This window comes from Solea solea, chromosome 14, assembly GCF_958295425.1.
Source record: "Solea solea chromosome 14, fSolSol10.1, whole genome shotgun sequence".
NCBI lineage: Eukaryota > Metazoa > Chordata > Actinopteri > Pleuronectiformes > Soleidae > Solea > Solea solea.
In genome coordinates this window covers 25,308,298-25,330,503 of record NC_081147.1, presented here as the reverse complement: position 1 = coordinate 25,330,503, position 22,206 = coordinate 25,308,298, and the positions used below count along the sequence as shown (strand labels likewise).

Genomic DNA, 22,206 nt, shown 5'->3' with positions numbered 1-22,206 from the left:
TGATTTCAAATTCCTAACGATGAGGAAATGAAGACGAGCAGACTCCTGCTGTGAGGCTGCAGGTGCAGACAGAGACTCTGTGTTTGTCACTAAACTGCTGAAAATCTCCCTTCTTTAAATGGTTGTTACGTCATTTTTTAAATCATTCACATCTGTACTTTACTTTCTTATTTATTTATTTATCTACAGCCACTTTTACTCCACTGCATTTCCACTAACTCTCTCTGTTACTCGTTAATATCAAGTCAAATCAGAAGAAGAAGAAGAAGAGTTGGTATTATGGTCTGTATTCATGTAGAGCTTTTCCAGTCTTGATGAGCAGCTTTACACTACAGCCAGGAATTGAACCCACAGCCGTCCAGTTGAAAGACAACTTGCCCTACCACTGATCCACCATGGCTCAATCCTAACTCTTAAGTACACACACACACACACAGAGAGAGAAGTTGCACGTCAAATAACCGACGTGTGGTTATTACGGTAATTTCACTTGTGCTGTCACATGAAGGCGGAGAATCAGCGTCTTTGTCAGCAGAGACGAGAGAGTTGGAAAACATAAGTTTCACATTTTCTTTTTAGCCTGTTTTTGGACATTGAGACAAAAACTCAATACTCAATATTTTTCAATATGTTTTATACTGTTCAAATTTCAAGTTTATCATCATGTATTGTATTTTTTTAAATAAAACTTTTTGTTTTCTTCAGTTTAAATTGTTAATGCACTATTTGAACATGCAGTAACTTGTAAATAACAGCCAGATATTGAAGGTTATTCTGGAAAAATGGGCAAAAACTCTTAGTCACGGGGCATTTTCTTGCCCTTTCATGGTTAAAATAACCAGACGGACACTTTGAGGCTGAGGTGTTAAAGGGTTAAATGTGTGGGTTGTCGTTGGTTGGGTTCGGGGCGACAAAGTCTACGGCTGCAAATAATAAAATGAATACAATCAGGAGAAAATAGAGAATAAAGTTTTGAGTTCACTGAGCTGTTGCTGTAAGAAAAGAAAAGAAAAATGCTGAAGCAACATTAACACAGGAAACAGCACCGACGTATTGATTGTATTTTCAAAACACTACAAAGTATATGTCAGATTATTATTATTATGGGATTATTATGCTCAATTTAAGTGATTGAAATGTTTTTTTTTCTCTTCTTGTCAGGATTTAGCAGCATGAAGCAAACGCAAAAGGATTTAATCCCATTTTCCACAGCAGCGTGTGCACCACGTCTGAAGCAAGAGAGACAGAGAGATTCCACCACCTCCATGTGTAGATTACCGTCACTGTTCCAGTGGGATTAGCAGATTGTAAACCAGTGTCGCTGCAGGATCGGCTTTGTTCACAGACAAGACCCCGTCCTGTTTTCCCGGGGTTACACAAGAAAAACGAGAGAGAGGGAGAGACAGAGAGAGAGAGAGGGAGAGGGAGAGAGGGAGAGACAGAGAAAGAGAGAGAGGGAGAGAGGGAGAGACAGAGAAAGAGAGAGAGGGAGCTTGTGAGAGACAGAGAGAGAGAGAGAGAGAGAGAGAGAGAGAGAGAGAGAGAGAGGGAGGGAGAGAGGGAGAGACGGAGAGGGAGAGAGAGGGGGAGAGAGAGAGAGAGAGAGAGGGAGCTTGTGAGGCGTCTTTGAATAACAAGCAATTATAATCTGTGTTCAGTGCAGTTTAGACCCTAATGATACACATGGCAATTCTGTTATTTTTCCCCTGCTCCTTCTTGCCTCAACAAGAAAATATAATCCAGCTGAATTACATCCATGGAGGTGGTGATATGAGGTGTAATGTGAAGACTCACACCCTAATTGTAAATGAGATTTTTCTTTTTTCAACTAAATGTCATTCTCCGTCCACAAATAGACCATGACAGTGGTGGAGAAACGGTGGAAATGGTGGAGTAAAAAAAGAAAAAAAAAGAAGGTAGAGACAGTAATAAGCGCACACACACACACACACGCACGCACACACACACACACGCACGCGCACACACACACCCCTTCAATGAGGGCCACTCTATGAAAAGCCAAAGACGGCATTTTACTCCATGGAAACAGACATTTTACGTCTGAAATATTCACTGCACTTTTTTCAACTGTAAATATTTCCCATCTGCAACATTTGTCAGGTATAGCATACAGAGGTTATCATTATAATTATTTTTCTTCCCCCTCTCTCTCTCTCTCTCTCTCTCTCTCTGTCTCTCGTGAGGCACCTTCAGTAGATTTTTTTTCTTTTCTTTTTTTTTGAAAGCCCAGCCTGTCTCAGCTCTGGCTGTTTGTAGTGCAGCAAGCCGAGGCAGCAGCGTTCTCTTTGGGGTTTAGCCTTTCAAAAGTCCTCGTCAGATTTGTAGCACAGACGTTACTTCTGCTGCTTTCCGCCCCCACATCTCTGCTCCACCACCACCGCCGCCGCCGCCGCCACCTCACAACCACATCTCCCCATCCTTCTAACCACCATCACCTCCTCCTCCTCCCCCCTCTCCTCCTTCTGCTGCAGATGTTTTTGGATGTGTTTCCTTAGAAAAGGAAGCGGCCGCACTCTGCCAAGTGCCGATTAAATGCCCCTCGGTGTTCTGCGGTGCCGGCCAATGGCTGTGGAGTGAGACGTCAGCAGGAGCGAGCGGTGGCCAAACATTCCGCAGACTGAGTGAGGTCACGCAGGGGTCAGCGCCGATGGCTGCCAATGCGCTCCAACAAGATCCTAATTACACGACATGCGAGCGGTGGTGAACGCACGTCGGGAGAATGTTCAAGTCATCAGCTGATACTGTGTGATACTAGTATTAAACCATAAATATGATGTAAACGCTTCACTAAACACGCTGTAAAAAAGAAAAGCCGTCACTGTCACGTGACAAGGACGACGTAGATGAGCGTCAGGTGAAGCAGAGGGGCGACTATCTGTGTGCTCACAGACCGAGGCCGGCTATCAGGAGCCAACAAAAGTGTCACGGCCACGAAAGCTGGTGGTGTTTAGTTGTTGTCTTGTGGTTTCCTGTTTTATTTTGAAATTTCTCTCTCCTCTCATTTCAGGTAACTTGCTCCTTCCCCTCATGTTTCCTGCCAATCTGATTGTGTGCCCCACCCTGATTTTTTCCACCTGTTCCCCATTACCGTGTGCATATTATGGTCTGCCAACCGTGTCAATCACGCGTCCAGTGTGAACACAGCATTAGAGTGAAATGACTGATGATAAGTCAAACTCAAGGCCAGCAGGCTGAATACGATTGGTCAAAGAAATTATATTTAACGTCACCTGGAGTCAAATTTACGTTAGCTAGCCTGTAAAAGAAAAAAACAAAACAAAAGTTTGTGACTTTTTATGTTAAATTTGATCACTCATTTGTGAGTTCATTTAATCTATAAGCTCCGTTTAAACTTGAGGGCAAAGGCTCAAATTCAAATTTCAATTTGTGTTGAAAAAGTACAGCCTAGAAGTGCAGCAGACCACCTGAGGTAATAACCACATGGTCCAGGAGAGGGTGCTATGAGAAAATGACATTTTTTTTGACACACACTAGTAAACGCTTCTCCCGAGTGGACAATCACGAGTGTGGAAATATTCACGGTTCTACAGACAGAACCTAAACAACCCCGCCTGTTAGCTTAGCTGTTAAATGCCCCTAGAGGAGGAATCACAGTGAACTTTAAGTTAAGGGAATAGTGAACTTTAAGTTAAGGAACCGATCCCTGGTTCTCTGGAACATGAGCGTGGTAGTGAGACAGTGAAATGAGACCTGTAGAATCCTCCTGAAGGGGGTCGGGCTCAGTCTCCGGTCAGCGACAATATCCGTGTTTTGGCTACAGAATATTGACCAGTTAAGGCCAGTTTTTGGACCAGGTTGTAAATCCATCAGCACAAATGTCTCATTAACAGCTAAGTTGTTTAAAAAGACTGAGCCGGGCTGACGTTACCGTTTGTCGCGCTGATATTGTATCCGACAACAGATAAGTGAAAGCATAGTATTTGAGCCGAGGCTCGAATCTTCATGAGATTACGGCGAACAGGAAGAGCAGCGGTGTGTGTTTTTGTGCCGCTCTGCTGAGTTCGGACACACAGGTCCGGCCAGTGTTTGCAGGTTTTTGCACCACATGTGACAAATATTTACTGATAGGATTTCAGGTTGACTTCAGCTGGACTGTGCAGCTCATTAGCTTCACACTGTCCACACAATGACCTCGCTTCAACTCAGCTGAAAAACTTTTCCTCTAACAAATAAACTGCAAGAATTGTCACTGTGCTCATGATAATGTGATGAAGCACACGGTCCACTTCTCTTTAATATTTATTGCTCAGCCGTCAATTATTCCGTGTTGATTATGCACAGTGTGGCTCGGAGGATGAAGCGACGCGTTTGAAAGTCCTGAATTAACTCAGACACCTGAGCAACGCCACTGTCGACTCAGCACTTTTCATGCATTCATTTGGTGCAGATCATGCTTCGCATCCAGTCACCGTCTCATGACTGCATTAGAGGTAATGATTACTTGATTATTTTCATGTATTCATTTCGGCAGTTTCAGCAGATTCAAGTCAGAATCTATGAAAGTGGATTTGTGTCGATATTTTCAAACAACACTTTATGAATTGAGCACAAACAAAAATGAACCACAAAATAAAAAAATACACAAATTGCAAATAAAATATCGATTTAATCATTCAAAAATATTTTATAAAATATTGTTTGAACATAGACCTTTTCTTTGTTTGGTTGGTCCGACTCTTTTGTGTTTTTGTGCTCCCTGATTTGTACTTTGTGGTGTGGTTTTTTGTTTGCGATTCTAACCACGGGCGTAAAAGCAAGTGAGGGAGTACAAAAGAACAAATGAGGGAGTGTTAAAGAACAAGCGAGGGAGCATAAAAGCAAGTGAGGGAGTGTTAAAGAACAAGTGAGGGAGCATAAAAGCAAGTGAGGGAGTGTTAAAGAACAAGTGAGGGAGCGTAAAAGCAAGTGAGGGAGCATAAAAGTAAGAGAGGGAGCATAAAAGAACGAGTGAAGGAGCGTAAAAGCAAGTGAGGGAGCGTAAAAGCAAGAGAGGGAGCATAAAAGTAAGAGAGGGAGCATAAAAGAACAAGTGAGGGAGCGTAAAAGCAAGTGAGGGAGTGTAAAAGAACAAGTGAGGGAGCATAAAAGAACTAGTGAGGGAGCGTAAAAGAACAATTGAGGGAGCGTAAAAGCAAGTGAGGGAGTGTAAAAGAACAAGTGAGGGAGCATAAAAGAACTAGTGAGGGGGCGTAAAAGAACAAGTGAGGGAGCGTAAAAGCAAGTGAGTTAAAGCAAACAAAATTCCGATCCTTGCAAACCAACAGTGTATTTTCAAACAAAAAAAATACAATATTTTTGAACCGTTAAATCGATATTTTACTTTCAATTTTTGTGTATTTTTGATTGTGTTTCATTCATAAAATGTTATTTGCTTCATGAAAACACAAATCTAATTCCAAATTCCAAAAGAAAAAGTTTTGTTACGTGAAAATCAGGCTCACGTGTTGTTCTGCTGTGTTTTAACAATCTTTGTCCAAAATCCTTTTTTTCCCTCTGGGTTCACCTCGCCGTGAAAAGCATCAGCACAGTATTCTGAACAGAATCAATCAAAAAAAGAGCGTCTGTGTTTCTGTGTTGCCTTAATTTTACAAACGAGGTTGTTTGGAGAGAGCGACTGTGCAGCAGCAGCAGAGGAAGAAGAAGAAGAAGAGCGCTCACGCAGGTACAGAGTGAAGCATAACGAGTGTTAACAATGTGGAGGAGGTGAACAATTAGAGTCTATCATCTATCAGCGCTAATAACAACCTGCTTTATTCCCAATATTTCCTTCAGCTGTGAACCGCTCGCCCTCATAATTAGCGACGTGCTGTCGTGTATTTCACACGTGAATCAACGGATTTATCAATTAACAAATGCAGGTATATCAAACTTCACCAAAGTGTAACTGTAATCTGTAACGTCAGCATCTACAAAGCGATGGCTAATCACCACGTTATGGATCAATAAGTATAGAGAGTTAATCAATAATCACGTGTCCGATATAAACAGATGTGTGCGGCCACGTCTTTAACCAACAACCAGTGAGGAGGACACGGCTGAGGGGAGACCAAACTTGATGTTCAGGAGAGAAAGAAAGAAAAATAGCTGGCTGTGCCGCTACCATCCCCCATCTCGTAGGCATGGCAGCAGCCTCGCACACATGCGCCTGCACACACACACACACACACACACACACACGGACACACAAATACACATGCATACAAAGCACACACACACACATCTCTCTTTGCTACCTGATGTGAGGCAGAGAGAATATTCCAGATACCAAACACAATGAATGTTCCTCTGCTCCTCGCACAAAACAGAGCACCACACTGTGACGACGACGGCGCACAATTTCAAATAAATCCACACACAGTATTTAAAGTCTCTCAATTATCTGTTTTACTGCAGGAAACGAGGAAGAAGAAGAAGAAGAAGAAGAAGAAGAAGAAGAAGAAGGATAGAGTGATGTGAGCCGGTCCTGACGCTCGCGCTGCACCTTCACAGCAGCCACAGTGGATTCTTTCACCTGCTCAGAGTTGTTTTTCCTGGACATTTTATTATCATAGAGGTTCTGAACATTTTGTGTTAATTCCTATGCAGCGGGGGGGGGGGGGGGGACGCTCAGACCACGTCTGGTGAACATTAATATGCCATCATGATGTCACGCTAAAGACATTAATGATGGTGTGTCACAGAAGTTCAAAGTAAAAGTCTTTGTTTTGTTACGGAATGAATAAAAACATACGTGTGATGGAGAATATTGAGTGGAACACAGTGGAATAATCTTATTATAATGATTTTACACGTGTTGCTAACAAGCATGTTAAGTATCATATTCTGTGTCCGGCAAGTTTGACACAGATTACAGGCACTGGATTATCATTGCTAACAGAAATGCATGAACAGACATGAATTACCGCGTAAACTGAGACATAACATAAATGAACATTCTCATTTTCCTATTCAAACCTTGTTATTGTTGTGTCGACGACAAAAAACAATCCCAAAAATGAGCGATTTGACCTTGTGTTGCTGCTAGTAACTGCACAACTTATAAAACAACCGTATGTGCTTTTCTCTTTTTTAATGCTAATGCAGTTCGACTCACAAAAGACTATTGTTGGATTACAATTAGTTCATTAATGTGCGAGACATTTGCAGACCCAAAATACTGCGAGCGCCGCTTCACTACGGGGGCTGCCAAAGTAAAGCCGTTCCACACGAGTGTAATTACTAGTCGTGGTTCTACCTGTTCACAGTTATAATTATCATTACTTGTGGTGTTTTAGTGCAAAGAGCTGGGAATATCTGGCTTTTCAGAGGGAGTGATTTAACAAATGTGATCTTAAGTGAGTTGCTTATCTTCACACAAATTTTCAGAGTTCAGAGCTTTTATTCAGAAAATGTATGAACTTAAATATATTCTGTTGCTAGAAACTGCTCCTTAAAATAACTACTATCATGTTAGGCTTATAAGAAGAAGAAGCAGCAGTAATTCTTAAAATTGAAACGACGCACGATAAATATTAACCGTACAAGTGTGAACAGTATGTCACACGCTTTGGTTTTTAACAATAAGCTGCTATTAAAGACCAATGAAGATACCATGTTTTGGTCCAAATATTACATTTTTGTAATGTAGTTATGAGCAGATCAAATGTGTCAATACAGTAAAACACTGTACATAGAAAAACACTTAAAAAATTGATTTATATAGTTTAAATCAAATAGTGTCCATGAAAAGTTTCAGTCTGCCCGGCCCTGCTCTGCTGCTGTATACACACAAATGCTCCCTCAGTCAGGGATGATAGTTAATATTATTACATTGTTTCTGTTCATGGAGACCAAACACAGGCAGAATGACAGCAAATGTTACACACTGCAGCTTTAAATGATATACACGTAAACTGTAAATTCGTAACAGTATATACTTATAGTATATACTTATATATATATATACACATCATAGAATTTGGTGAATGTGGTTGACTCCAGGTTCTGTCACATTTTGTTTGAACGAGCTGTAGCTCTATTTTTCTTTTCCAGAGGACATCGTCTTACATTCATTTCCTGGAGACTTACCCTAACCTTAATCCTAATTATTACTGTCCCAATCCTAATCCCGACCCTAGTCTTAACCTAACCCTGACCTCAGTCTAACTATAAAACATGTATTCACCTTAGAATTTAATATATTTATTAATTAATATTTACTTTATGGGGATATGATTTTTTGTGACAGTATAGACAGACGTAGGTCCCCACAACATAAGGAATACCAGATTCACACACTTACACACACACACACAGGTTTGCACAGCTATTCTTCTGAGGACACCATTTATGCGGACAGCCTAAAACAAAGCATCATCCCTAACCTTAATCTAACCACAATTTTAATCTCATCTCTAAACTTAACCAGTTCTTGAGACATGAGATTCTGGCTCATTAGGACCAGGTTTTGGTCTCCATGAGGACTACTGGTCCTGATAACACAGACACACACGGTGGTTGGCTGCTTAATGTATCCCCTGTGTTTACCTCACCAGGTTCAGTCTGTGTCCTTGTGTTTTCTTCAATTATCCACATTTTTCTTCTCCTGTTTTTTTTCTTTTTCTTTTTCCAGGCTTTTGTGTAACCACCATCATCCCAAAGACGATCAATAGTGCTTCAGAATTACAGTGGACTGTACTGGATGTTATCTCCAGGCCTGCTTATTATTGGACTCTGCATAGCGCTGATTCAGTTTGCTGGTGTGTTTTTTTTTTTTTTACCAGCAACCAGGTGTAACTCGGGAATAGATAAGTGTTTGAACAGGAGCCCAAAAGCTTCTGGCAACTTCAGTCCAAATCAATGCTCAGACCAGGGCATCAGATCAATTGTTTCCCCTCCAAATAAAAAGAAAGAAAAGGACCGATGCTTCCTGATTCCTCAACGTTTCCTGACTCGCTTTACTTCATGTCGTTTTTTAAAAATAAAATAAGACAAAACAAAGAATCTGGCAGCAGGAAAATGTGGCAAACTTGGGAGTTTTTGAAGCTCTGTGGGAGGTGAGAGTGAGGGAGGTGAGGAAGGGGCGGGTTTCAAATAATGAGCTTTATACACGCAGGTACAGTTGTGTTAAAATGATAGGAAACAGAGCAGAGACGCATGCAAATGTGCCCCAACAGTGAATCTATTATTCTGAATATGTTCAGAAACAAAAGGAGAGACAGAGAGAAAGTGAACTGCTTCCCTCACTCACTGCCTTAAAAAAGCAGGAGACGGAGAGAAGAGAGGACGAGAGAGAGAGAGAGAGAGAGATAGAGGTGGAGAAGGAGGGGAATGAAAAAAAGATGCACAGAGAGAGAGCGAAGGAGAGAGAGAGAGAGCGAGAGAGAGAGTGAGGGGAAAAAATCCTGGGCCCTGTTTCTTCTTCTTCTTCTATTTTTTTTTCTTTTTTTTTAAAGCAATGGCATCCTGTGTTCTTGGATGTGTCGTTGCCATGGCAACTGTAACTTGGTGACCTCGTTATTTCTGCCTAATCCCGGCGCTGAAATTATGGTTGCTCCACCCTTTTGCCTGGCTGCCCTGATAACATAATCATTGCAAATGAGGCAGGGGAACGGAGAGGAAGAGGAGGAGGAGGAAGAAGAGGAAGAAAAACATTGAGCACATTTTTCTTTTTATATGTATGGATACATCTGCTGTATACTGTACATATATATGTACATTTTCCACGTGTACACCGACTGCTGCCCTCAGAGTTTAATGACGGGCCAGAGTAATTAGAACACACACTTAGCAATAATCGGCGGCGAGCGCTTGATTAACCGTATCGATTCCAGATCATTCATGAGTTTATTACAGTGAACATCGTTGCCAAGTCGACAAAAAAACACCATGGCTCTCCTCCACTCCACAAAGTTTGTCCTGTATTTATAAAATGAAGACAAAAAGTAAAATCTACTGCAACATACAAGCAAACAAACATGTGAATTACTGATTTTCAGTGTTTGATTGGATTTACTTTGCTTTAAAAAATGGATGGATTCTTCTTATATGTGTGTGTGTGTGTGTGTGTGTGTGTGTGTGTGTGTGTGTGTGTAGATAAACATGCAAACTAATAAGAAATCCTCAGTCATGCTATTCAATAATTCACAAAATTTACATATTATTATTGGCATCTCTCATTACCGCGGACCCAGACACACTTATGTATTCCACAATTTTATATTAGTTGAGTTTTCTGTGGCATAAATTAACATGAATAATGAAGGACGAGAGCTCCTTTAAAGTCACAGAGTCAAAGACGTCGTCCTCATTTGTGTCTTTGTGCAGTCAAACAGGACACAGACTGTTTACCCGGGAGCTAACCCTAACCCTGTAAAGTCTGACATCCATAATTATTGGTTATGTTCTCCTTATATTCTGATTTTAAAGAAGGCAGCACCATGTCAACATCATGTAATCTGAATAATTTCATTCTCTGTCCTGATCTGAGTCACAGAACTGAATATAATGTATTATTATTAAACTGTTTTATATAACGTGAGAGGCATATTCAATTAATAACTAATTTTATTGTTTAAGTCATAATCTAGTGAGTTGGATTATTGTTGCCCATGCAAATAGTACATGGTTTGCAGTGGTTTGGATAAAAACAAAAAAAAAAAAGATAAAGATGTTTTCTTGTTTTCATGTTGATAATCCACCATAGCTAATCCCATAAAAGGAATATAAATCAAGTTCATTCTTTCTTTTCAAATTCCTCCAGCTCTGATTAAAATCTCAACTCAATGGAAACCAATGTTGCCCCGGAGACAACAGATGACAATCAGCTCAAAGCTAACTCTGCTGCAGTAATTGGTACTTAAATAAAGTCAAATACCTGCTTTAAGATCCAAAATTTTCACTTAATTATTGTACTCACCTTGGTTTTGAATAAGTGTAAAGAAAAGTGTGTACATGAGGCTCTCAAAGAGGGCTGCAACTATAACAATTCATCTCATAATCGTCACGTTAATAGAAAACTATTTAAAAAAATGTTAAAATGATAGGTGTATCATTAACCAAATCAAATAATTATGATCTAAAATGTCTTGTTTTGTCCATAAACCAAAAATGATTAAGTTTTAATGATTTCAAAAAATCATTGACATTTAACAAGTTGAAAATCTGGAAAAATCAGTCAAAAAATGACTTAATTATTAAACTATTCATCATTTCTAAACTGCAACATTACAGCACACACCTGGACTATTTAACATCCTGTTTCAGTCAGAACGGTGAGTAAAGCTGTGGAATCTTCAAACCCTTAAGAGTTCCTAATAAAATACTTACTCATTTGTTCTTAGTGGCAGAAAATGTCACCTTCCCAAAAATTGCTGAAAAAATGTCGTATATTAATATTTTTTTCCCACTTTAAATTAGCCAATCTTTTAAAGCTACTTCAGCTTGAAATACACATAGCAAATATTAATTATATATTTTTTAAATTTTAACCCTTTAAATGCCAGAATGTTTACACAACAAATGGCTCAACAATAAAAAATGGCAGGAACTCTTAGACAATAACAACAATCAGCAGCGACTGCAGCCTCTAACATCTCTGACCACCTGTGATCCACTCACTCACTCAACACGCCGCCGCGTTCATTACGTGAAATAAGACTTGGTGTCGAGACTTTTTTTTTCACCTGATCCTGACTTGGTGGTCCTCACTTCTGCAACAAAGGCAGTTAAAGAAAAAAAAAAGAAGAAACATGTGGTGAAGCCACCGGCGACCGCCGTGTCAGCTCAACCTGAGCCTGCGAAACACAGCTCCTCATCCAGATAATAAAAGTGGAACTCTTAACAGATGGTTTTTTTGAACGAGCTCTGCCGTCATCCAGAAAAAAGTTATTTATTAACCGTATTTCCAATTTTATATTTCGGTCAGCGCTCAGTCTGTGGCAGCGTCTGGTTTTCTTTTCTGTCTGATGAGTCAAATGAGTCAAAGTCAGAGGAGAATTTCAGCTGTTATTGTAGATCAAAGGTTTTACGGCTACTTTTATGTTTATTCTTCATTATCTTGTCACTAATTTGTCTCTTTCAGTAAATAAATACTGTGTATGTACTGTAATACTCGACAACATCATTATGTAAAAGGTTGTATCTGAGTGGTTGAACTGCAATTATATTGAATGAAGGGAGAGAAACCAACAGCACAAAAGCTTCATTCCTCCAGTAAAATACTACGATTAAGTATTTCATGCAAAATTACAAACATTCTGCATATTTCACAGAGCATTTAGGCTGCTTTTTTAACCATTACTAGGTATATATGTGCAATACAGAGAGTCTTCTAGACTTTTTTTCAGCACAACAAAAAGTCAGATTGAAGTAAAAATCTGATCCAATTTAACTGTTTAAAGTTTGCTTGAAGAAAAACTAGAAAAATAGATTTCGGAACTTTAAGTAGATTTTGTGACACAATTAACGCTACTCTGTTTCTTTGTTTAAAAAAAAAAAAAAAAAAGATTAATTGAGCATAAGCACTAAGGGTTAAATACAAAATTCACATATCTTTACTTTAATACTTTATATTTATTGCAATATTTCTTTACTCCAATAAATTTTACCTAAGTATCTCCATTAGCACCAAATAAAAATCATAAGAAGAGTTGGTAAATGTTCTGTATTTATATTTTTCACTTCGTTTGGCTATTCACACATCCACTCACACATTCATACAGCACAAACATCTTTCATACCCATTCACACACTTCCATTAGGAACAGTGTCTTGCCCAAGGACACATTGGCACATAGACTAGCGGAGATGGAAATCTAACTCGCTCTACCACCAAGCTATTGACTCTCAATTTTTTACAACCACCTCACCTTTTTTAATACTTCTATTACTTAAGTGCAGTAAATGTCATTAACTTAAATTTACTTTAATTATTGTCGGTCATTTTCTGGTGAGATACTTTCACTCAGACCCTAACCCTCACTAACCCTCACTAACCCTCCGCCTCTTACGTCTCAGATGTTTCCCTTCTCTGACACACCTGATCCAAATGTCCAGCTCATAGTTGAGCTCTGGAAAAGCCTGATAACGAGCCGCTTGTTTGAATCAGCTGTGTTAGAGCGGGGAAACATCTGAGACACAGAAACACAAACCCTGCTTTAAACAAGACTGTTGTTTTGTTAGTTTGTCATTAGACTCTTACACTCCCGTCAGACGTGGTATTAACCTTCTTTAATCTTCTCAGTAATCTGTGGAGAGCGCTAAATACAACTGGCCTGAATCCGCAGCGTGGACGCGCTCCTGTCATGTTTGACGTAGTGTGACTGAACAGAAAGAGAAGACAGACACTCCAGTAACAAAAAGAGATGACGTGATGATCAGTGTTGATGTTGTAGCTGCAAATAAAATAACATGCTGTACAGTAATTGGTCTGTATTTACAGTATATATAGCACCAGGGCCGGCCCAAGCCTTTATGGATGCAATTATTGATACAAATGTAACACAATAAAACGTATTACTTATATTATTATAGCTGTTATACTGTAATTATACTGTAATTGCACATAAGTGCACTATATATGAGTACAATATCTCATATGCAATCCTGTTTATGTATATAATGTACATTCTACTTTTGTGTTTACCTTTTTTTAAGTCTTATTATTATTATTATTATTATTATTATTATATTTTTCTATTCATCATTATACCTTTATCATTACTGTCTTTGCTGCTGGGACCATGTCATTGGGGACATTTCCCCAGTGTGGGACTAATAAAGGACAATCTTATCTTATCTCCTCTAACAAGTGTTTTTCTTAACATTAGTAAAATCACAATAATGACCTAGTTTTAATTTGCACTTTTAGTGTAAAGTAAGTGTGTTGATACTGAAACTTGAATTAAACTAGTAAACTAGTTTAACAGATGTGCACATTTGCACTAAACGTGCAAATCTTCCACGACAAAATAAAACCAAATAACTTACGATGAACACAATTAGGGTATATGTAAATTCATCTAACGATATGTAGATTTCTTCAGTAAAACACTCGTACGTGTCCACTGAAAGCTGCTTTTCACTACAGTTCTGCCGTTCACTCACTCACTCACAGACAGAGACGGGAATGGAACCCTCGCTCTTGCAGTTACAAGATGACTCACTGAAACCAGAGGTGTCAAACTCAAATGAACTGGGGGCCAAATGAGCGTCTATTCTGGGCAAGAGGAAGCCGGGAAAACAAGTGCTGGGTATCGAGTGGGTCAATAATGATCTTAAAAGTACAGAACAATATTCCATCATGATGTCAAAATAAAGATTTCAAATTAAAAGTCTTTGTACGGATATGGAACGATGCACACGTCACAATAAAAATGATGCAAACATGAATCTATAAGCATCAAAAACAGACAAAAATAAAGGTTTTCATTATATAAGTGATATTAAGTGCAGCATGTGAATGTGACTCAGTTCAGATTGTTTTGTTTGTGACATTATTTACAGTATTTAACTGGAATTGTCATAAAGCTACAGACGCGATATCTTCAGTCATCAGATATTTGTCTAATTCCAGATTTAAAACAAAAGCGTCTGTTTTTTTTACATGAAAATACTGATAAAAAAACTACATGCAGAAGGACTTGAGATGTTTCTGATTGACCCCCTACCCCCTCCCCCCCCCAACACATCCATCCACCCACATACCCCCCCCCCATCTTTCATTGAACTTAGACCCGGGATGTAAATGAGAAGCAGATGTGTAGGAGGCTGCTGCTCAGACTGAGAAAGCAGAAACTTGGATGTTTTGGACCCCGTTTATCTGCACAAGGCTCCGTCCTGGGACGTCCACTGAGAGACAGAGACAGAGTGACACAGACGTGCAGATGTGGACAGATGTGTGTGTACAGTCACACAGAGAGAAGCGTGAGTGTGTGTGTGTATAATCCGCCCCGAGAGAGACGACTGCACGACTCCCAAGAGGCTTATCTTGGTCAGATCCTGTTGCCTGTGTGGAAACTCTCCATTCAGTCACATCATTTTTTTTCCCAGTGTATAGTAAACCCCACACACACACACACACACACAGGTTTGTGCAGCTATTCTTCTTAGGACACAACATTGTCCACCTTAACATAACCTTAACATAACCACAACCCAATCCCCAAACCAGCTCCTCAGAAATGAGTTTATGCCTCATTAGGATCAGATTGTTGTCTCTAGGCGGACGACGGGTTCTGACAAGGTCAGTGTTTACGCCAGAGAAGGTCCTAAAGAGGTAACAAATACAAGTACACACACACACACTGCTGACCTGGATTTGACTGGCTGCCGCCTGCAGTATCCACCCACATCTACTCTGACATCCTGGAGTCTGCGTGTTGTAGCTGCGAGGGGAGAAAAACTCCTCGGTACACTTTTATAAAATGTTATTCAAAAGAAATGTGAAAGTCCGACTCGATAAGCAGAAGAAATTATGAGAACAGCGTATGAGTGTAGATGGTAATGAGAGAAGTACAGCAGCATTAGTACACTTTATAATGTTAGCACTGGTGCTAGTTATTATAGAATTTTTTTTTTTGCTTATTTTAACCATAAAAGGGCCAAAAAATGTCATTTTTCCTGAATACCTTTCAATAACATGGATTTATTTACAATTTACTGCACGTTAAAAAAGTGTATTAACGATTTAAATTTAGGTTCATTTAGAAAAAAACACCATAGTTGTACACAAACACCAGATTTTGCAGGTTAAATTTGAAATATGAGCCGTATACAACACATTTAAAGTAACATTTGTTTGGAGTTTTTGTCTCAGTGTCCAAAAACAGGCCACAAAATGGACACTAGGTACACGAATGACACTGATTGGCCGGCACCAGTGAAATTACCGTAATAACCACACGTTGGCTTTGACATTCTAATAGCACAAACCTTCACGTAACTACGGTAATGCAAAGTGCAAACGAAACAGGTTATTAATCTCACCTCAAAGTCCATGTCTGTGTCTAATCTGGAGCTTTTCATCCACACTTCACCGTAATCTCTAAATATAGTGATAATTATTAACATTAATAATATATTAATAAATAATATATGCAGACTGCAGATTCACTTTTCAATACATGGATACCTTGGTATTTTCCTGTTGCTGTGTGTAGTTTATTTCATTTTATTTTATTTATTTCTATTGAACATACAAAGTTCGGGAGCATGCTGGGAGCGCAGAGGCCTCCAAAATAATTCAAAAAACAGAAAAATACGAGTCTGTGACTGCACGGGTGACGTTTCCCTGTGTGTTAACGATGCTTTTCTTTCAGTTTATCCAGGGTGAGTGGGTTTGTGTGTAATGATGGGGGTGGGGGTGGGGGTGGGGGTGAGGTTGAGGGGTGGGGGTGAGGGGTGGGTTCATCTCAGGGGAGAAAAGCTGCAGACATCAAACAGGTTGTGTTTCCATGTTGTGCGTTACACTGAGGTTATCACGTTATAACCGGCACAGTTGAATTCTACCTTTTTCCTTTTACTCACTCCGTTTCCCTCCATTTGACACTAATTTTAAAAAGTAAAATAAAACTAGGAAGTGAACTGTCCGAGTAACTGAGCGTATAACGAACCTGTTTCCTTCAATAACAGTCGGCCTGTCTAAATAAACTATACTCAGTCACCTTCCTTATCTCTCGCTGCATTTTAATCTAATCTCTGTGAAGTATATGTGAGGAAGAGGAGTCTATTTACGCCGCTGTGTTTTAACGTTATGGTGATAACAACGTTACTTTTGCTGCTTTTCATTTCACTCGCGCTGTTGCAAGAAGCTGGCGAATCAGTGTCTTTGTCACCAGAGAGGGAAAAAAGTGGGAGAAAAGTTTCCATTTTTTGGACATTGAGACAAAAACTCAAATTTGTTTTATTTTAAATATATTGTATACTGTTCAAATTTCAAATTTAACACAAAATCTGGTGTAACTTTTTAAATGATTCCACTATTTCAATGTGCAGTAAATAACTGCCAGATATTGAAAGTTAATTTGGAAAAAACTCAAAAGATAATTTTCTGATGCACATTTTGAGGCTTAGGTGTTAAAGGGTTAAAAATAAAATGTTTAACTCTAATCTACTGCAGGGATTAGAGATTAGAATCATTAGCAGAAAAATCAACAGAAACGACCTGTGTCAAGCCCAAAGTTCACCCCCTGGTGGCCAAATCAGGTACTGTGCACGACGGCGCTTTAATTTAAACAGCTATTGAGCTCTAACTTCGTAATTGTGAAGCAACAGTGTGGATTTGTGTGGAACAAATCAATAGTGTGCATAAAACACAAAGAAACTTTTGTTGCTTGGAGACGACGCAGGTGAAACCAAACACAATCCGGGTCGCTCTCGCTCTCTCGCTCTCATCTGTGATTTTTTACTTGGAAACTTGGATTCTTTCTTCGTTTCGTTCCATATTTCATTTTTATTCATATATTTTTTAAAAGCCTATTTAACTATTTATAGTAGTTATCTTTTTTATTTAATGCCAGTCTCTTGTTCCGTCTGCATGTTTTCACCTCGTCTCTTCATTCATGTGGCAAATAAAAAAAAGGTCCTTGAGACCTTGAACGTGTGCTCATGAACATGGACTTTTTTTTATTTATTTCTTTTTTTTCCTTCATAAATTGCTTCTGAAAAGCAGAGGATTTGTTGTAAAAAAAAATGTTTTTTAGATAAAATAAATAAAACTTCCATGAACAACTGACACCATGTGTCACTGTGTCCTTCTGAGTGCTCAGAGAAGAAGAATCTGCTGCTGCACAGATTTATACATATACATATACATACATATATATATATATATATATATATATGTATATGTATACACACACAGTATATATATACTGTATATATGCTGTGCTGTATGTGTGGGGGGGAGGAAAACTCTGTAAAATCCAGTCTGTAGCAGAGTTTTGACAGAAAGTTTGTGCAGAGGGAGCCGCTGCTGTCAGGCTGTCGTTACAGCGGGAGCGACAGGAAAAAAACACACATTCCCACATAACGTGTTGTGTGTAATCACAAATCAAAATCCCTGCAAAGACACTGAAGCCTCTGTGTGTGTGGGTTTTTTTTTTTGCAGCTACAGGATCCACTTTTTATATATGTATATATATATATATATATATATATATATATATATATATATATATATATATATATATATGTATATATATATATACATATATATATATATATATATATATATATATATATATATATATATATATATATGTATATATATATATATATATATATTTTTTATTATTTTTTTTATTTCACTCACACACTCACTCACTCACTCACTCCTTTACCGTGTAAGAGTATGTGGAGCAGGTTCTCATCAGCCCATCATTTATTCATTGCCATGGATTTTTCCAGCAGAGGCTCAGCCTCTCCCTCACTGAGCAGATGTTGAGCAACCATCTCGCTCTGCCTTGATCTTATGAGACGACCGGACCTGACGTTGCCTCCTTCTTCTTTTTTTAAATAATAAATAAATAAATAAATAGATAAAACTCTGTGCTGTGAGTCACTGTCACTGCCCCGGGGGCTTTTAATTAAATCCAAAACTTATCAGGCACATTATTATTTTTTTAATGACGCTGCCACTTCCTTCACTTGGGACTTAGTGCCATCTAGAGGCCGAGCTGGAAACAGCTAAAAAAAAAAAAACTGCTTGTAACATGGAAAATGTAACATGAGTCTTCATTATGTACAAATACAGCATGTGACGAATGTTTTCATACACTGGACGGTTTTTAAACGGCGTCGCATTAAACAGACAGAGGTGTGTGTGTGTGTGTGTGTGTGTGTGTGTGTCGACTCTTCTACAACATGTGTTTACATTTAAACGTACGGCTGCTGTGTTTTGAAATTGTGTTACTTCCTGTCGTGGCTTTGACCGAGCGAAGTGAGGCGCGTGAAGGGTTTGACACGAGGAGGAGGAGGAGAATTTATCTGCTGAAGGACAGATTATCTAATTACTCTGTGTGTTTTTTTATTCTATATTTATTCTGTATCATTGTCTTACAGTTGAAAGTGTTTTTTGTGTGTTTTTAAAAGCATCTTTTAAGTAACAAGTAACAATAAAGTAACAATAAAGCTCCTGTTCTAACACAACTGCTTTGAAGTAAAAGAGTCGAGTGGACGTTTTGGATTCTAAGCAGTTTTGACTTTTTGGACTTCTTTGTGGGTCAAAACAAGGGAACTGGTCTCCATGGGGGGGAAATTCCTATTATTATTAAATCACATTATTCTGTATGTCATAACAGAGGGAATGCAACAACACAAGTATCAGTGTGTGCAGTGTAAACAAACTTGTCTCTTACTGTACGAGGAGAAACGCTCTCAATCACATCGTCGAGTGGTCAAGACGACGGTGGATCTGCATCTGACCTGGAGACAGAGGAGAGAGGAGAACAAAGTCTCAATTCACCAAAATCCTCTCTGAGACGCGGCCTTTGTGTTGGGTTGAGACGACAGGAAGGCCGCCATCTAGGCCCTCGTCGCCTTTTTTGACCGTCTCAACCTAATAAACGCGTGCACCGACTTTAGTTCATGTACGTCAAACCCGACACCAGATGACCCGCTAGAAGTTTATTTGCGCGTAAATTTTCACCAGGATCGATGTGGACGCAGATAAATGTGTGAGTTTCTGGGGGGGAATGTTCAGGTGCGACAAAAAAGGGATTCATTTAGGGGAATAATAATAATAATAAGAAGAAGAAGACCCTGTGATGATGACATGATCCAGTGTCTACACAGTGAATTTGAGTAGAGATGTAAAACAAAACAATTTAAAAGCGGTTTAGTTCCTGTAGGCGTGGCACAAAATGAACAAGAAGTATTGCATATTATCTCTTTACATAGTTATAGTTATCCATTTATTGCCGTATGTATTTTATTTATTGCTGTTTTAGTTGTGGTTCAGCAGGTCAGGTATTAATTCATTATCACGTCTTTTTTTACTTTGTTTCACAGGTTTTTATTTCACATATTGTGTTTTTTGAACAATAACTCCTCTTCCTTAAAACTGCAAAAGTATTTTTTAAAAAGCATTTCCATTCCTTTCTAATGTTACTTTTAAAGCTCTTTATGTTGTTGAGGGTTAAAGGTAAAAACATAAACACACAAATCAGACTCTTAATAACATGTTCACGGGACCTCGCGGTTCCGTCCCTGAACTGTTTCCCCCGTCTGATCCCGTTTGTTGTTTTAGATCCTCGGTTTAAAAAAAAAAAAGCTGTGAGAGCAGGCAGCCAGGAAGCCGAGAGGCGGTTCCTGAGTTTTGGGTGACTTACTCTCACGCAACACATGTGGCGGCCGGTCCTTGGGAGGCAGCGGGGTCCTCCCCTGCAGGTCAGGTTACCCAGAGCAGCCGAGGGATAACCACTACCATGTGGCCTCACCTTCCATGTTCTCTGCCGCTCCAGGTCTCAATGGCTTCCACATGGCGCCGCGCCATCCCAGACGTCCAACCTCTGCAACACACAAACACACGGAGAGACACACTCAGAAAACACCAGAAGAGAGCTAATAAAAATGTTCAAATCAAGTCACTTCCCTTGTTTAATAAGTTGCTAGATTTATTTTTGCATTTTTAAGAAACAGCATCTCACTGAAGTGTCGGCGCCAAAGCACGAGCAAACTGATGGAGCCTCCTGATCGGCAAAAATAATGTTAAATAAACCTAGATATCTATTTAAAGATCTATTTAGATATCAAAATAGGTTATTATTTGATTTGATTTTAAAGTTGAAGATTGGTCATTTAGTGCACATCTGTTCTAAGTTCTTTAAACTGATTTACTGTGTGATTCAAGTTCAGAATCAACACACTACAAAAGTGCAAATGAGCACTTTTTTGGTGTTACTGCCCTCTAATGTTAAAAAAAGGGCACTTCCTGTTTTGTGGCGAATGCTCGAAAATCGTCAAAATCCCGATATTTGTCGTGGCCACGCCCCTTTTGAATCTGCAAGACCTTTTGATAACGCTTCATCTTTGATGCGTCTTGTAAAAATTGAGGCATTTTATGTCCGATCATCGCTAGTTTGTTCACGTACAATATCGCCGAGATGAAAATGTCCGACTTCCTGTTTTTTTTTGTTCGTCTTGGTCTGTGACATGTTACCACCAAATTTGGTGATATTTGGTGCCACTTGAGGGCGCCACTGAGCCATTTTTGCACCACTTTGACCTATTTTCTAAAACATTTTCGCCAGTTCTGCCTCAAAAATGTGAAGGAAAGGAAAACAGTGAATGTTAAGAATCAGGTAACAGAGCGAGTGTTTAGTCACTGAATATAAAAAAGGCAGAGAAAATATGGCGAGGAACGTGTCACATGATTGCTCTACAGCGTCATAAACTGCACAAAATGAGCAAAAGTGCAACGCCCACAACATCAACATTCACACGCGCATGCACACGCGCACACACACGCACACGCCTACACGGTCACACATTAACTCACTGCACAAAAGTGAAAGCACATGCACATGCAGGGCCGCATGGATTTGAATGGAGAGTGGGGGAAGAGAGAGTGTGGGGGCTTTAATCAGGAAATTCACCTCCGGGGGTTTTTCATCTATAAGCAGCCAGACTGGCCGCCGCTGCTGCTGCTGCTGCTGCTGCTGCATTCTCTTCTCCCTGCTTCACACACACACACACACACAATGAATCACTGAGACAGCCCCGTGCTTGAATCCACTGTCAATAAAGCTAATGCTATCACAGCTTCCTGTGTGAAAAGTAATCTGTTAAATGTTTTTTTTAACATGCAGCGTGCGGCGGAGACAATCAACAACAGTTACCTGTTTAAATATCGTGTCTGATAATATCGCATTTATCCTGCAGCTGCTTTAATTGAATTAAAAAAAAAAATAATAATATTACATATATATATACATACAGGGTGTATAGGGAGAAAATGTAGAGCCTAAAGGAGAGAATAATAAGCAAGAAGCTGGTCTGACCTCACATTAACACCACGCTCTGTACACTGCATATTAAACTTTGTGGTTTACCGGGTTCTAATCATCAAATAAAGAGCAAACAGGGGCAACATTACACTGCCTGTATAGTATGTTTGGATGTAACCTTGAAGGTTTAGGATTTTTGCAGACATCTCTGAAGCCACAGACACTTTCCATCATCACT

General features: G+C 39.3%; 1 long non-coding RNA gene across 1 annotated transcript in view; it reads right to left on the bottom strand.

Moving 5' to 3' along the window:
* Positions 1-21,695, bottom strand: part of LOC131472804 (uncharacterized) — a 23,727-nt gene extending 2,032 nt beyond the window's left edge. The window contains exons 1-3 of the long non-coding RNA XR_009242128.1: positions 21,618-21,695; positions 20,352-20,531; positions 19,380-19,446 (exon numbers count right to left, since the gene is read on the bottom strand). This is a non-coding gene — a long non-coding RNA (uncharacterized LOC131472804). The remainder of the gene's footprint in view (positions 1-19,379; positions 19,447-20,351; positions 20,532-21,617) is intronic.
* Between the last annotated feature and the right edge of the window lie 511 nt (positions 21,696-22,206).